We start from the raw sequence: 17,187 nt of genomic DNA, 5'->3' as shown, positions 1-17,187 counted from the left end.
TTTGGTGGTTCTAGTTTCAAACTAAAATAGAATAATGTTGAATAAATCGCGAGAGAAGATAGTTTGTTCGAGAAATTGTGGCTTTAAAGGAAGCAAACGTAGTTCGTAAAATATCCTTTATCCATTGTACATAAAACAGTGTCGGTTTATGGGTGAAATAGCGCGATTATGAAGGAAGATACAATAACTCAGCGATGTTATAGCGCAAGAAACCTCTCTGTGATTTATTTGAACGACAAGCTCGATTGCCGCTCGTGAAATTAAGCTTTTGGTCACTTGGCAGACACGCGGCGCAATTTCCTGGTCGCGTCGCGTGAGAACGGAGCGCTTTTACGAGCTTCGCCAGGAAGAAGCCTAGCTCTGAAAAATCGCTTAAACTTGCCAAGACACTTGTTGACATCGCCTTCCGCTCTCTATCGCACTTACCATCTCTTTTCTTGCAACATGCGATAATACATCTCGAAATCGTACTCAGGATTGTTAATTATAAGCGGCCCGCGGATAAGACGCATGATTAATGATAGATGTTGTTCGATGCTGAAACAGTTAACGAATAATAATAAAATAATTACGTAGAATTTCGTAAATGCGATACATAGCGACGCGTATGTATATCGAAGAAAGCTTTTAACGTATCAAATATGACGAAGTCGTGGAATTAAAAACAGAATAGCTTGAAATTTGCATTTTATATTATAAATATATCACATAGTATTATAAAAACATAATCAGTTTTTCGTACGATTTTTCTTCAATTGTTTATTTTATATAAAACGTGACTCGTGTAGTGGAACTCTTTCATTGTGTTAGTACAAATTTACGTCAATCACGTAATAATTATGAATACAATAGAAAAATTATTCGCAGGGACAAATATTATACACTGGAAATACAGTGCTCGTCTTTTCAATAAAGTTCTTCTCAATGAACTTTTGTGTCTTGAACAAACTGAAGCATCTTCCTAATAAAACAAAGTTTTACCGCCGCAGGTTATGAAATATACGAAATATTCAGAGTGCAATCAAGGAGTATGCATTAATGGTTAAAGTTGGTCGACAGCTATAACCGAATTCTACGGAAGCGTGACAGTAGATAAACCTCGTTCATTGTCAGACAATAAAGCTGTTATTATACCGGCAGCGATAAAGTGCTAGGATTAATGCAGAATACATTGACTACGCATTCGAGTACGATATTCAACCGAAACAGTTTCTTTAAAGGTCTTCGTTAAATAACAGAAATATAATTATAATTGCTGCGAAGGTGCAAATAAGGTATGCAAATCATACGATAATGTCTTTAATAAATTTTAAAAGAATGTTAGAGAAAGAAAGAGAGAGATTATATAATTATAATAATAAAAAATATTTTCACAGATTAATTATTAATATAAATGTTGATTCCGCATTAATCGTTACTCTGCAAAATACGCGTATGTAATTTAAAAGTATGACAGTTTTTAAATATTTGAATTTACAGATACTGAAGTCTCTTTCCACTTGCACAAATATCAAAAATGTAGTTATAAAAATATAAAAGCAGCAGAATTCTCGAGAACCAGGAAGCGAGACGATTAAAAAATACACGTTGTATGATATTTAACATTTTGAAAAAATGATCACCTTCCGTTTGCAGAAATATAAAATTAATAGAAACGAAATATACTAAACTTCATAAAACCAGGAAATGCGACTAAACAAAAATACACTTTCTATTCTAGAAAGCTATCGCATCATTTTCATTAATAGACATCAATTTCTCCGCTATAATTTTCCACACGATATGCAACTGTGTTTACTTTAAAATATCACAGAACGTTTCTCGAACAAAGACAAATTTAGAAGCGTCCCAGGCGTCGTGACGGTTCCTTTCGGTTGACCTCGACGAACAAGAGATTGAACGCGCAATTCCACCTGACCGTCGCGTGTAATTGCTTCATGAACATCGTCTGTGATCCGATGGAAAGCGATGCACTAGGCGAGATCGGTGTCCAGTCTCCAGGGCATCAAATGAAGTTGTTATCGCGCAATCTCGCCCATTGTTATCCAGATATTTTCATTCTCTCTGGAACAACATTTTCATTACTCAAACACGGACCGATATCGGGATAATGCGACGACTATGCAATTCCTTGATATCTTAAGAGCTATTCGTTTCGTTTCATTCCGCGTATTTCGTTTCCCGCGAGAACCAATTTGCCTTGTCGCCGCGCCGTCGTTCTCTATCGAGACATATCTGTTCTTGGTTGTGTCTAATGAATTTTTTCCTCTGTTCTGCGAGATTGAGAGCGAAGAAGAGCGCGGAAGAGGAAATTTAGCGATTGATTTTATGAAAGAAAATGGTATGCGATGTGTTCGATTGCAAACAGTCGCGCGTTTTGAGACCTCAAGAAGACTCGGTAAAATTTGGAATTTTTCGAAATCTGACAAATCTCTCTCTTATATTGTTAATTTTTTACGATAACGATTCGAAAATTCGTCAGCTCTAAAACGTAAAGAAGCGTCACACGTGTTTTCAAGTTCCTGAAAATAATTAATAACAACGACAAGGTAAGAGTAAGAAACTTTGGATGTCAAGCGATTGAGAGAGGTCAGGGATGATGGCGATCAGCCAGTGGCAAGGCAACAACCCCGTTTCGCGTAGTTGCGCTAAAGCGATTTGACGAATCCCATGCGACGCGTGCCGTGCACATACTGCTTCACCCTCATCCGCTTCTTCATTATTTACTTATTCTCCGAGGTAAAGGCGACTTTAGCTCGAGCACCCTCTTGTCTCTGACCTCGTATTTTAAATATTTGCAATCGATACGGGCGCCGTCTACGAGTCATTGACTCCTTTTCGCTTCTTCTTCCTTTGTTTCTCTCCTCCTTCTTCGGCCAGACTCATTCTATTTTTGTACCTTTCCGTAATTCGGTCGAGCCCTTCATTCTGATACTTTTATCTTTTTACAAGCATTTCATCTATCCTCGGCTATGGTCCAATTCAAGTAAAAGATTGTGAAAATTTCGTTTCTTTGGACGCGAATGGTTTTGAAAGAGACGAATGGATGCTGAATGGTAACTTGTCAAATTTATCAAATGGAAAATGTGTTCCTCGTGAGACGATAGAAGTGTTCGCGTGTTCTTTCGTGGATCTATCTATAAATACAATTTTGCTTTTCAAAATTTGATTTACCGATTTCGAACATTTTCCATTTTGAAAATTCTTCGGTGAAATCGCCAAGACGACAGAAGGAGGAAGCTTGGCTACTTATGTCTGTTGGAATTAGCTTGACTCGTTGACTTCGAGTAACCGTATTATATACAATGTACGTAATTATGTACATTACATGCTTCAAAGTTTCTGTTCCATCCAGGCTACTGTATAAGTACGGAAATACGGAAAAATCTTGTTTCTATTTTTTTTCTAGAATATAGAACTTTTGTGTACTGACTTTCTTCCACTTTGGAGCATGATAAATATAGAACGATTGTCGTGTTTTTATTTCAAGTAACAAATATAAATTAAATTAAGACAAATTTAATACAAGGGCTTCCTGGAATTGTATTAGGTTGCCCGAAAAGTTTTTTTCGTTCCATAAGGTGATAACAGATAAGCAACAATTTCTGTTTTGTATTATTTTATTGAATTAGGTATGATCCATTTCGTTCTATTTCTATTATTATGTTCGTGCATAATTGTTAAGGTATAGAGAGGATTTGAAAAAACAAATAGTTAAAAATTTATTTACAAATTATTCAGCTCTACGTGTACGTTACTGTTTGTTTTCTTCTGATTACTTCTAATCACTTCTAACGGCTTTTAATAATTTCTACCCGCTTTTAGTCGCTTTTGTCTCAACTGAGACCTTTCCTTTTTTTCTTTTCTTTTTTTTTTGTTGCACGTGGAGAAATCCTCATGGACACTCCGCTGCTGCTAATAATCGGCAACAGCAGAGTAGTGTCGGACTCTTCCCGACTAAAACTCCACAATGACCATCCTACGCGTGTGACAGGAGTGCTCCAGGGACCTCTTAGGAATTATCTTTCCGTTGCACCCCTCTCCCGCGTCCTCTTGTTCGAACCAGTCTTAAAAATTCCCTGACTGAAAAAAATCTGGCAAGTGCCCCCGAAAGGCGACAGTGCCTTACCATTTATACGTGTTCCATCGTTGTCTAGGGGAGTGCTAAACGTCACTTTCACACGTACAGTATAAATGTACCATCTATTTAACAATAATTCAATAAACTAATATAAAACAGGAAACATAATGCGTGTATTATTTCCTTATAAAACGAAAGAAACTTTTCGAACAATCTAATATACTGATCACTGAATATCTCTACTCTTCCTTCGACGAGTACTCGTTCTCTTCCTCCCTGTACATTCCACGTGCACATCGTAACGACGTTACACGTAACATACAACTTACAGCTAACGTACATTTCGAACGGAAAAGAGAAAGAATGAAAGTAACCTTGAAGTCTAGGAAATTCGTCTGCAGGAAGTAAAATCTAAGCTTCCTTGAGAAGGATGATATTACTCTCTATTCTCATCGGAAGTCGTTTCGAGGACGCAAAGACTAAGGCGGAGCAGCCCAGTGAGTTTACTTTGGAAACGAGTGCCCTCTAAACGCTGGAACCGCCTTTATTGGTTCATAAAGTCGAGATACCTTAGAGTTTAGAGTACCGAAACTCCTTTGTTCCACGGGGGAGCACTTATTCCGTGGAGATGAGTTCGATATCGCACCGTTTAATCTAGATTTATTTCGCCTAGAATGCGAGGTCGCAACGCCGTGAAATTCTCTCGGTAGCTATGTACCTTTTAGCCAGCCACCGCATCCTGAAAATCTTCACCGCGCTGGAATTACTTGGAACTTTTGCAACGGTATCCAGCTTAAACGCTGTCACGATTTTCATCGCGGTTCAGCCTCGTCGTCCACCGGATATGGACGATCCGTGGCGAAATATTTCGCGATGCTTTCTCGGTGTTAAAGTCGGCTTATAATTTAGACAGGGGCGGACCACGCATTACCACGCAGCTAATGTCACGACCGGCACACTTCAAATCTGATGGACTGATGACGGAGATAAAGATGTGTATCCTAAAGATGTAATATAAATAAGATAAAGATGTAAATATGAAATAAAGATGTGCCTAATGAGCCATCCGCCGAATGTTAGAGAAGAAGACGTGCGTGGCAACAGTCGCGGACGCCTAACAAACGCGTGGATAGTGAGGACATTGTGGGGTGACAAAGGAAAAAGGAACAGATCCGATCGAAAGCCAAATTGTAAGAGCTTCAGTCTTGGAAAGTCACGGCTGCAGTTCAGAAGCAAATTGTAGTTAGTGTAAATCAAGTGTTAAAAAATAAATTCTTTTTTTATTTTTGTTTTCATCTTCGATTTCTTTTTTTTTATTTTATGTGACACTAACATCGTTTTTAACGGATAATTTGTAGCGGCACATGAGCTAGAGGACATTCTGTTGAGAATTTTGGATCTTGATAGCCGAAATAATGGTATAGGAACACTAAATTTATACTTAGAATTCATATTAGAATAGTTATATATTTATTTGATAAGCGATTTCAAAGATATTCATCGATACACACTTGCACGCGTCTCAGCACTTTCTTCCACACCCGAATGTTAAACTGACTGAACAGGTTACATTCATTTGCCTTCGAGACACACATATACTTCCACACATTGATATTGGCATACAAGTATTACTACTACACAGCTAACCTAGTCTAGCACATAAAATTATACGTATCTCAATAAATTCAAATCATGTTGTTGTTTTACCTCGGAGTATCAATATCGTTAGGATACACACAACGTATTAATAAATAACCTCTGGACAAAACAATGTCGCCGCTACGTGCAACCATCGAACGAAGACGAATTCAAATTTTCCGGCTTTCCCCCGACTAGTATAAATAAACGGAGGCGATCGTAAGGAGTTCAGGTATTAGTCAGTCGCGCGAATCAATATCAGAGTATCTATCAGTTATCAACGAGTTATCAGAGATCTAATTAGCGATTTACACTATCTTTAGCGAATCTGTTAGTACGAGCGATTATTGTCTGTATTAATTTATTTATCAATTTAAATGTACTTCGATTTTCAACAGCCAGTTATCTCGTTATTCGAACAAATCAACCATCCTCTACAGAGACTAAATCCTCTACATTGATAACCCCGACGTGAGTTGAACACGACTAAACAGTAGTACTCTCTACAAATTTATAGGAAATAGGTATTGTAATAGTAAATTTGAAGATGTGATTTTAAGTGCGGAAATTAAATGACTGTTGTTGGTTCAGATTTTGAAGAAATAAAATTTCCTATAAGATTTTGTGTACATACGTATACACAGACTGACGAAATTATTTGAACGCTTTTAGTACTACCATTCGTATCTCTTATTTCAAGCCGAAATGTGGTCTATACACGGTTTCGTTGCCCCGTTCGAATCACATAAACGTACATATGATAACAAAAGACTAACGATTGTATTGCGTGCCTCTGCTGCGATATTATATAACGTCTTCTGGGAACATTAGCTGGAAATATGAAACGAACAACTTACCGGTAATTTGTGTAACGTATATGTATAAAGAAGCAGTTGTTGCTGCTTTCTTAGAGATAAAAGGTTTCATTTATTGTTACTGTTATACCGTTTAACTTTGACGTTGATGGATCATGGTCTTCTGAAACCGTTATGAAATATGATAATGGAAAAGAAAATGAAATTTACGTTGCAATTCCTTTCATAACCTTGACCCTTGAGAAAAATGACAAAAAATACTGAAATGCAACAACAGCACATTTTCAAATTTATGGTTTTACGTGTTCGAATTTTTCAATACTCAAACTTTTAAATATTTACATCTCAAAATATCCAAGCTTTGAAATATTCCAATTTTCAAAATCATATTTCCTGTATATATATTACTTTAACTCATGGTTTCCTTTCTCTGCCTTTCAAAAAAGGATTCCTGTCAAAAATAAGGACACGGCCGTCTCGAGACAGAGACGCGTCGATTTCCTACCGTCTATCAGAATCTCCTGGTATCCCTTTATCCGCGCTTTTGCAATGTGATGCAATCCACGGTAAGGATAGGTGTCACTTTGCATCATGCGGCGGCTATTCACTGGAACGTTTCACCGTTATCGCTTTCGAGTCGCTTCGGAATAGCGTGACCGACGTACATATTTGGAACTGTCAGGGTTTCGTTAGTACACAACCATTGGATAATGGTTCCCCATTGACTGGATCGCTTACGTTCGGTCTCGGGTGTCCGTTTCGCAATTCCTCGTCTGCCCGAACGTCAAATCGGTCGCTCGTTAACCGTTTGAAATCTCATACGCGATACGCGCAAGCTATTACGTTGTCGACGTTTGTTTCCCATACGAGTAATCGTATCCACTAAATTGATCTTTGATGAATGATTGCCTCTTTGGATAAGTTCCTCTTCAGAGAAGAAAAATTTCCTCTTGAGAAATTTAATCTGCTTTGTAGAGGACAGGATCAAGAGAAGCAAATTGGCTGAATCTAAATGCGACGCACGCTGTACAAATTTCTATTAATCCAGATTATATTGATAATTAGTAACAATTGTTAATCTGTGTTTAATAGCCTTGTTAAAGGGTATGTTTTCGAGGTAATCTTCTGTTTCTTTAATTCCTATATAATTATATATTTTCTTTTATACAAATAAAAAAATACACACAGTATTCGTGTTCGAATTGAGAAAGTTGTGTCAAAGTCGTTGCCATACACAGCCGTGGCATGAATCAAGGATTCCGTAGTGTCTCAATCGGCGTTAAGCACTGGCGTCGATTGTTGAGACTCGCAGGAAATGTCTCTGATCTAGAGATCACCTTTGATGACTCCTGGAAGAGAATTGCTAAGTCCCGCAGAACTGCTGATTGGTCATTGTCTTTAGTAGGGCAGTCAGCAACCTTGGAAATTCTCGATCAGGATGTCCCTTGGAGGAGATAGGCGGAAGACAAGAGAGATCAGGAAGACAATTTAATTTCGAGTCAAGTCAGAGAATCAGAGGAACTAAGATTACAAGTAAAATAGTTGTCAATCAAACAACAAGTGAGAATCAGTGCCAGTCAAGAGACTTATAATGATCATGTCCCCAATACGTTAAATTGGGTAGTGCTTCGAACGTAGACGGCACGTAGTTGTGCAGTGCTCAAAGCCAAATGGAATCAGTTGGAGAGCAGTCGAGTAGAGCAGCGTTGCGGACCTAACAAAGAAAATGATAAAACTTCTATCTTCTTCGGTTTTGAAATGGTAGATAAGATATTTTAACTAAAGAACGTAGTATGCGTGTATAAACACGTAAACATTAAAATATATCCGAACTAAATGGAAAGACACAAGTATATTGAACTAACCTTTCGTACGAACATACTTCAATAAAATTGCATTCTTTTCGTAAAGATTCAGTTGTCATTGAATTTATTTCGACATCATGTTACATGCATAACAAATACAATTTCTACGTAATTCTCTCAATTTCCTTGTACTCGTCCACAGTCTTGTCTTATATTTTACTGCAACATTTTTATGCCCTTCTTATTTCCTACGAATTATTCACCAGTTTTTATGCTCACGACTGCATCATATATCGCGTGAAACAGAATTAAAAGAGGAGATGTTGCTATGCCATAGCGCAATCTCCAGAACCAAACGCGTTTTCAGTCGAAATATAATATATTCATAGCATACACACTAATTGAAAATGTTGTATTAATGAATTTGTAAACGTTGCAAATAAATCAAAATAATCTACGTTTACAGCAATAATAAAGTATTATTAATAGAAAAATAATACTTATATATGGAACTATTTGATTTACAAATAAAAATTTGAAATCCTCAAAACAGTATAATAACAATCAAACTTTGAAGTGTACAATTTTAAAACTATATTTTAACTATTATATTGTCACTTAAATTATCGGAATTATCTAGAAAAGAATTCTCTAATAAATAAACTAATCACTTACACCTCAAATTTTGAGCTTCATTTATTTTTTAAACCATTGGCCTAGAAAATTTCGTTTATGCAGCGTTCTGCGATCCTCGATTTCCTCTCGCAATTCGTTTTACAAAAAGAATCCTGGTCTATCCACACCGTCCTCTCCCGCCTCGATTGTTCTCTATTTTATCTACATTCCTACCTTCCATCGTCATCTAGCCTGTCTCTCTGTTTGCCCGTTATTTTTTCTCTAGACAATAGTACACGATAGTATATCCGAGGAGATCAAAGCACGGAGCAAGCGTGCTCGTAAACACATGTTCTACCCACACAGATAGCATTGTTCTTTGCTATTTCTTCCTTTTTCCTGCATTTTCGCTGCGTTTTCCCGTTGTCTGGGGTTTTTTTCTCTACTTTTGCTTTCTTTCATCTCGTAATCGTTCTTTCTTGTCAGTCGAGTTTCGTCTACATGCGTTAATTTCGGACGATTGTGTCTGAGTCGAAAGCAAATGACGGCTAGTATCGAAGATTGTTTGAAAAAAGGAAATGTAAGAAAGAATCCTTGAACCATGTAATAAAACGAGGAAACCAGATTGAAGGATTTACGAAAAGATTACGTGTCTCTCTATGGCTAAGATTTTTTCAGATACAAAAAATATACGTGTACATATATATAAATATTTTAATTAATTTCCACTTATTAATTATAATTCGACGTTGTAACTTAGTTAAATACCGTTGGATATTCTGAAATACTTGTTGGAATTAGGACAAGTGAGTTTGGGATTAGTTTATATGCTGTGGGAAATTTTTACTTTTAGAATAATTACGAAGCAAGCAAGGTTGAATTTGGTATAAAAACTTCTATTAATCTGCTAATAAATTTTATTCTTCTGAAATGCTTCGTTTTTTCGGTATTTCTATGCCCTACATGAACTCAATGATATCACGTACTTTGTTATTAATTCTTGCACGTTCCTCGCTGCGTTAATATCGACACCTATAATTCCTGCTCGTTGCATTGATTGTAATTGCGATTCGATAACAAAGGCAATTTGTACTCTTGACGAAGTTTAATTCAAACACTTGGTTAGTATAATTTCTATACTTCAAAAGGATACTTTGAACGTCTAAATACGAAATGATATTTACTATAATTATTTTACATTGAAATATGTGTATATACACTGTATAGTATATGTACCATTAGCAAAACGTGTGAGTAACGTACGTAACGAACAAGCCATTAGTGTTTCTTCATAAGTGAGTATAATATTTTGATATTATACAACCTACTACAGACTTGACTCACTCGCACAACGTTGAATAATTAACGACATCTAAAGTAGCCACTGAAAAAATCATAAGATTCATAAGGGCAAGAGGCCAAGTAAGAACGGTAAGAACGAAATAAAAGTGACAGCCCATTTATTTCCGTGACCTCACCTGTTATCGTAACGTAACGATTGGGTAAAAATAAAATAATGAAAACTGTAGCGTACTTGAGAAGTGTAATTCAGATACTTAGAGATAATTTTTTAGGTACTAAGCGCTATTCATGATTTTATTACAACTTTAAAAATATTTATCGTATAGACAAAGGTATATTGCGAGAGAGAGGAAGTGATGATTGTTTATTCGTCGAATATGTAAAAATTTGAAATGTTTCTAAAACTAATAAAAAAGTTAAAAATAGCAAGTTCGTAAATTTCAAAACTAAGAAATCTCCCGGTTTAGGATATTCTGAGAAACATTCATACGAGAAATTGCTTCCTTTAACAATCCAAACATTAAATATTTTTTACTTCTTGGGATGATTTTTGCCCTCCCAGTTTTATATTTGTCGAGTTGCGATATTTACGAGAGTGATATGAAAATGCAAGAAAAGGTGTATGAAAGATATTCTTATCTTTTCTATAGTAAAGTAGCGTACATGTAAGTCAGTGGTACTTACCGTTCTGACAGTAATATCATACTTCGATATAAGCTCCTGATACGAGAAGCTCGATTGAATCGACACAGTGGCAAGATTACAATGCTACATTGACAAGGAAGTTTCTTTTATCAGCAGAACTTTTCATATCGCTTTAAATGGCGCTTCTCAACTTTACTCTGTCGCTAATGTCCTGCGATGAACTAATATCTGTAACTTTTGATATTCGCCTCATGTATCGTTGACATATACTACTGCCATACTAAGATATCAATTCACTTGAGAAAGTTAAAAGACGTATTTATATTCCATAATGGTACTTTTGCTCCTCAAGTTCTCTCCAATACTCATTTGAATTTCCGCGTTTTCAAGTCGTTGAAATGCTCACTTGAGCATTCATATATTAAAAATATATACGAAAATAATGTTAACATATGAAATTCTTATGACGCCTACCGTATATCAAGTCTAACTATCTTTATTCAAAGATTTATTAATTTACTTATTTGTAGATTTGCTGACAAATTAAATACAATGCTATTTATGTAGACACGAAACATAATATTGTTGGAAATAAGGTACAACAATGTACATTTTGTATATACAATCCAGTACACATTTTGCACAAGTGTTAGATCTGCTTGAAAAGAAGTAAAAGATCATCGATTTCTTATTCATTCTAAATATTAATCAAATGGTGAATCTTCCATGAAATTTCACCATGAAAATGTTAAAAGAATTGCGCATAGCTGTCAAAACGAAGAATTATTCGCTTCCATATTTTTCTCCACATTAAAGAAATGTAACAGTGCTGTTCAATTTTCAAAATTATAAAACACTCTACTTAAAGCTGAATGTTCTTTTACAGAATAAAAGAATAATATCAATTAACAGTAGCGTGGGACGCATTCAGAAGATTAATTTAAACCGCGATGCCACCCGTGAAAGTAGCAGCGAAATTCAATCGGTTCTCTCGTTTTTTCCCTGCGCGATTGTCGCTTGCAAAGAGAAAACGCAAGCACGCCTTCCCATTATTCGCTTCGTTTTGCGTTAACTTGGCCGACTCGTCTCGGAGGCGAATAGAATTAAGCTAAATGAAATTGAATTTCGTAGAGTACTCTTTCGGTCTCGGAATTTTCGATGTTACGCGCAATACGTGACGGAAATATCCCCGTTCGTATTTTTCGTTGACGAAGCGCGTCGCGCAGTGAAATGTTATTTTTTTTTTGTCATTTTTCTCCATTGTTCGGTTGGAATGCTCACATTTTGTTTCTCGAAATTCTTGTCGGCAAAAATACACAGATTCGCTACTTTACGGAATTAAAATTCATATTTAATTCGTTTCAAATAACGCGTTAAACGATGTTAGGACAATAATGAATTTAAACGCTTACTGAAAATTACAGCAAAATTACGCATAGATTTAATTTATTTGAGCGTCTTTGATTATTGTTCCTACTAGAATAAAGCAAAGAGAAAGTAGATAGGCAGTTTGATTCTGTTTTAAGAAGGGTGATTTCTCCCAATTTCGTAGATCTCGAATAAACTAATAATATTAACGAAATTTTTATAAATTACTAGTAATAACAAATTTCCCTGTATAATAAGAAAACATTCAATGAGAAATCAAACGAAATTTTACAAACAAAATTTGCAAATTACAGATCATCCGATCGTACTCGACGTACGGTTGTAAAATTATATAAGCGAATCGCCAATTTACTATTATTTACTATTATGCAAAAGGGTTCAGAAAATCACTTGTACGATTTCCAGCGAATCTGAAAAGAGAAAAAGACATCGTAGAAAACTGCGTGAAATTTGAAAACCATTCGAAATTCGGAAACAAAATTCCAGCAACTTTATTACCTCAGCCGACAAAGTATTACAAGCAGACAAGGAGCGAATGAGGGAAAGTAGGAGGTTGAAGAAGATGATTGAAAAGTTCGCGTTCTTCGGCATAACAGTGGAAAGAAGCTAGAGACGAATTCAAATTCCGACAGGGCGCAGACTTGAGTTACTAAGGCCTGATAATGGATTATCCGCGTTACTTTCATCCCCATTTCAACGTCTCGCCATCTTTCTATAGAGATTAATCTTCGTTTAATACCGGTGTCGACGTCATGAATCAGCGCCACGAAACTTCCTCCGTCGCGACTTTCTTTCATGCAAATGCCGGAAGCGTCTTGTAGTAGAAAAGCTTCCCACGTCCGGAATCGTCTGGATTTCTGTCCGTTTCTCAGCGTCGACGTGCCACTTGAGCTGGCGAATCGATCACTCGACCACCTTGCTCCGTCAACTTCCACCTTTTACCGATATATAATGTACTTATGTATGTAAGCGCCATGACCCAACCGCGTCGAAAGAACATTCAAGTTCAATGTTCAAGTTCAGCTGTTGCGTGTATTTCCGAGTTTCGAATGGAATCGCAGATGAATTATGTCGATCATTGTTTTGGGTTTCGTTGAAGCTTATCAGCTTATTGGCAGATAATAAGAAATTGATTGTTCTTACAATGAGTATTCTGGCAATATAATTTCGGAGAAATATATCTATGATAATGTTGTAAATAGTGTGTATACAGAAGTTATAAGATGTTTATTGTGAAATGTAGGTATATTCAATGGATAATTAGAACACAATGCGAACAATCATCTGAAAAGTAATAGGTGTCGAAGATGGCCTTACTGAGCAGATTTATGAATTTGTATAACTCAGCATTCGATGCGTTTATGATCTCTGATCTGTGAGATATTATAGTTGTATTAAATATGTTGTAGCTTTTATGCACGTTTTCATATTCGTTTCAAATTTGACCAATATAATTATGGTAATCGCGTCTCGTCACAGTGCTAATGCAATTCCAAAATGTTTTATACAGCATGTAATACAATCATGGAAAATATTTTCGTGGATCATTGTACTCTTATGGGACACGTTTCCTGATCGTTATTTATTTGAAGGAACATATAGACATGAATATGTAAACGTATTTATAAAACATGAACAGATGCGTTTAGTTAAGTTGCATATGGAAAATGAAATGTAGATTAAGGTGAATTATGCTTTATCGGTTGAAATTTTTGTTGATTTTCATGAATATATCTCAATTTCTTTTAAAGCCAATGAACTTGAAATGAAACGATTCGTAACAAAATAATGTTATCATTATGTTAAATTTATATTAATTATACGTAACGAATAAATTATAGAAGCGAATGTGGTTAAAAAGTGAAATTTTTATTTGACCGATAGTAACAAATAAAAACAAGCTTTCAACAAGAAGAATTACTCCGTGGGAATAAAATCTATATGAGTGTAAATTGCATTAGCATCGTTTCAGATCAGATTTCCGCGCACATAACGAGACAGCTGTCTCGAGTTTTCTGGAAGGGAAAACCAATCGTGGCCTTCCTGCCAAACGGTCGTTTTGCCGTACTTAGATTCTGCCTCGATCGTCGAAAACGCCAGATGCGTTGGATACGACGGGGTAATAAGATTTTCAGACAGGAGATCGTACCATTGCTTGTTTCGTTTCACAAAATCTGATGCGTGTCAGAAATTGCACCAACGCGCAACATCTTAACCTTATCCGCTTTTTCCCCTCTTTTTTCCAAAACTAGTGACTCATTTATCGAATAAAAACCTTTAACATGAACTTGAAATTTTCCTGGTTTTCATAATGTAAATTCCGTAACATAAATCATAAAAATCAGTGAATATTTAACGAAATATTGTGAAATACATTTTGAGTGGGAAACTTATTTCATTTCCATTTTTGATGGAGATTTATAATATATTGTTATTGTTGTTGTCGTTATTACGGCTTCAGCATCACTGATAATTTATCAGAATTTTCAGTGCGGAATGAGGCTATTATGATAACCCTTACGGTATAGTGAAATCTTAAACTAAAGTATCGTATGGCGGTACAGATTAATGTTATGGCGACAAAGGTGGCATGTGGCCTTTCATTTTTCGACAGAGACTGAAATAAAGCTTCATACTCTGCAACCCCACTTCCAGTTTTCAGCTCCATATCTTTTAGGATTTCGCTGACAAGACAATTTATAAACGTAAATCTTTCATTTGCAATACCTCGACTCTAAAAACCTTCAAAAGACTAGAACACTCAGCTAACGATTTTTGACAAATAAATAAATTCGAAGCCAATTTTTAATATATTTCAACTTTACACTGTCCATGTGGTCTTCGTACTACGATTTGCTCTATTGTGATGTCTGAATTCTTAAACTTCGAAGTAGGACACTCTGTTAACAACCTCTTTCACGAGTAACTAAATATTTAATCAATTCTCGATAAACTTAAACTTGGTACTGTCGTAGCAAACAAACGGATCAGTTAATTTTCGATACAGTTTACTCGATCCTTACAAAGGTTTTAACTCTTTCAGCGTTCTGCTCGAACAAAGCATGAAAGTATAAGTTGCTGACTTATCATTTTTACAACGTCACATGATCGATTGTGTATTTCCGGCTTCAAGATCTACCGTACTAGAAGTGCACAACGTAATGAAATTACGAACAATTCAGAGTGGGTAGTTCTGGTATCAAATACATGTGAAAAGTAGATATTTTTAACTTTTTATAGGAAATAAAAATTGATAAATAATAAATAACAATGAATAATACGTATGATGAAAACGTTATTATACATCAAATTTATAATGCCATAATGCAGAAATGTTTCAGTAATTAATATTATTAATAAATACTGTAATAGATACTATATGTATATAATTAATAAAAAGTACAATACTTACTTTCATATAATTATTATATACTATATTTACTATATTTATATATAATTACTATATTTAAAATAGACGAATGACTATATAGAATATCTACATAAGACGACCCTTTCAAAATTTTCTTTCATAGCTAATATATTTGATTCTAACATCTTAAAGGTCAGTAAAAGAGGTAAAAATGACTTTGACTCGATGCCACAACTTCGCCATTACCGTTTGAACCTATTATTATCTCCTCCCTCATCGCTGTTTCCTATGCGATCCCGGGTCGTATCGTTTCTCGTTTCAAGCACATTACAGCAACATATCGAGAACCTTATCGGTGAGTGAATATGCATTCCGTGAAAGGTAAAGAAGCTAACGCAACGCGATGCACATTCACACCGGAAATCGTATCCTCTTGATACGACCACTTTGCATTCGCGATCCGCTTCATGCGCGTACATATATCACGATCGAAGATGGATTACACGTTCATCAGAAAAATACCAAGTTGCTCGTATTTTTAGAGGCTTCAACTAGCTCGCAGAAAGCTTGGTCCAACTTTTCGGTCGTTTTTTGTCATCGATATTTTCCAGCGACTACGGCTAATGCCACGTGAATTATTAAAGCAGCAGATGGATTCGGTTGTTCGAACGTAGATTCAGGATCGCTCGAACGGATGTTACTTTGACCGTCCACGATTTCAGCAAGGCAACTTACAAGGCTGCGTGAAGCTATAAAGTGGAATCTCTCCTTCGTTTTCTGTTGAATTAATCACAACGAGAGCACCACTCTCTGTGCTGATCTTCCTGATGCATATAAAATTTTCGATATTTGAAAAACTTGGGAATATCTCGAGACCAGGGGGATCGAGAAACGAATCTTGCTGCGAATTATTCTATCGAACGAGTGACATCGAGTTACACATAGACAAGAGAAGACTTAGAGAAGATTTAAAAATAAAATTGTTTTAATCATCCACAATTTGGGAATACCAATTTTAAATAATTACAGGAAACTGCAAAATGAGATCTACGTTTCGTGTTCTGTTGAATTAATCGTAGAATTATAAATAAATAGCACTCTATATTCGTCGTCTAATCTACGACACTAAACGTTTATTCGATAGTATTTTATCTTGTTTATTCGTCGCACGTAATCCAGTAATGCAACGTGTTTATTAAAAACAGAAATACATAACTTCCTGTTAATTATTTTGTTAAAAAAAAAAACAATATTCTCGATGCTTCAAATAAATATAACGTAGGGCGAAAGAGCATTAAATCGCAGCTGACGTGATCAGTTTGATCGAATTCATAAATGATACGATCCATTTATTATTACCGTTGATAAAACCCGCTTCGTTCCATAAACATCAAATTTTCATCCACAGACTCTGCATGAAATGCCATTTACATGCTTCGTCCTAAAACATCATCAACAAACCTCACATTTTTCCTTTCCTTGCGTAACGTTTTATTGAATAAATAGTCGCATCGGTTACATCACTGA

The 17,187-nt window shown here is 35.8% G+C and overlaps 1 protein-coding gene and 1 pseudogene across 9 annotated transcripts in view; one reads left to right on the top strand and one right to left on the bottom strand.

The window, feature by feature from the left end:
• Nucleotides 1-17,187, top strand: part of unc-13 — a 375,340-nt gene that overhangs the window by 157,594 nt on the left and 200,559 nt on the right. The window lies entirely within an intron of this gene.
• LOC117153159 (U6atac minor spliceosomal RNA) lies at nucleotides 4,087-4,183 on the bottom strand (annotated as a pseudogene).

This window comes from Bombus vancouverensis, chromosome 2 (genome assembly GCF_051014615.1).
Source record: "Bombus vancouverensis nearcticus chromosome 2, iyBomVanc1_principal, whole genome shotgun sequence".
NCBI lineage: Eukaryota > Metazoa > Arthropoda > Insecta > Hymenoptera > Apidae > Bombus > Bombus vancouverensis.
The sequence above is the reverse complement of the archived record's forward strand: the minus strand, read 5'-3'. Positions and strand labels throughout refer to the sequence as shown.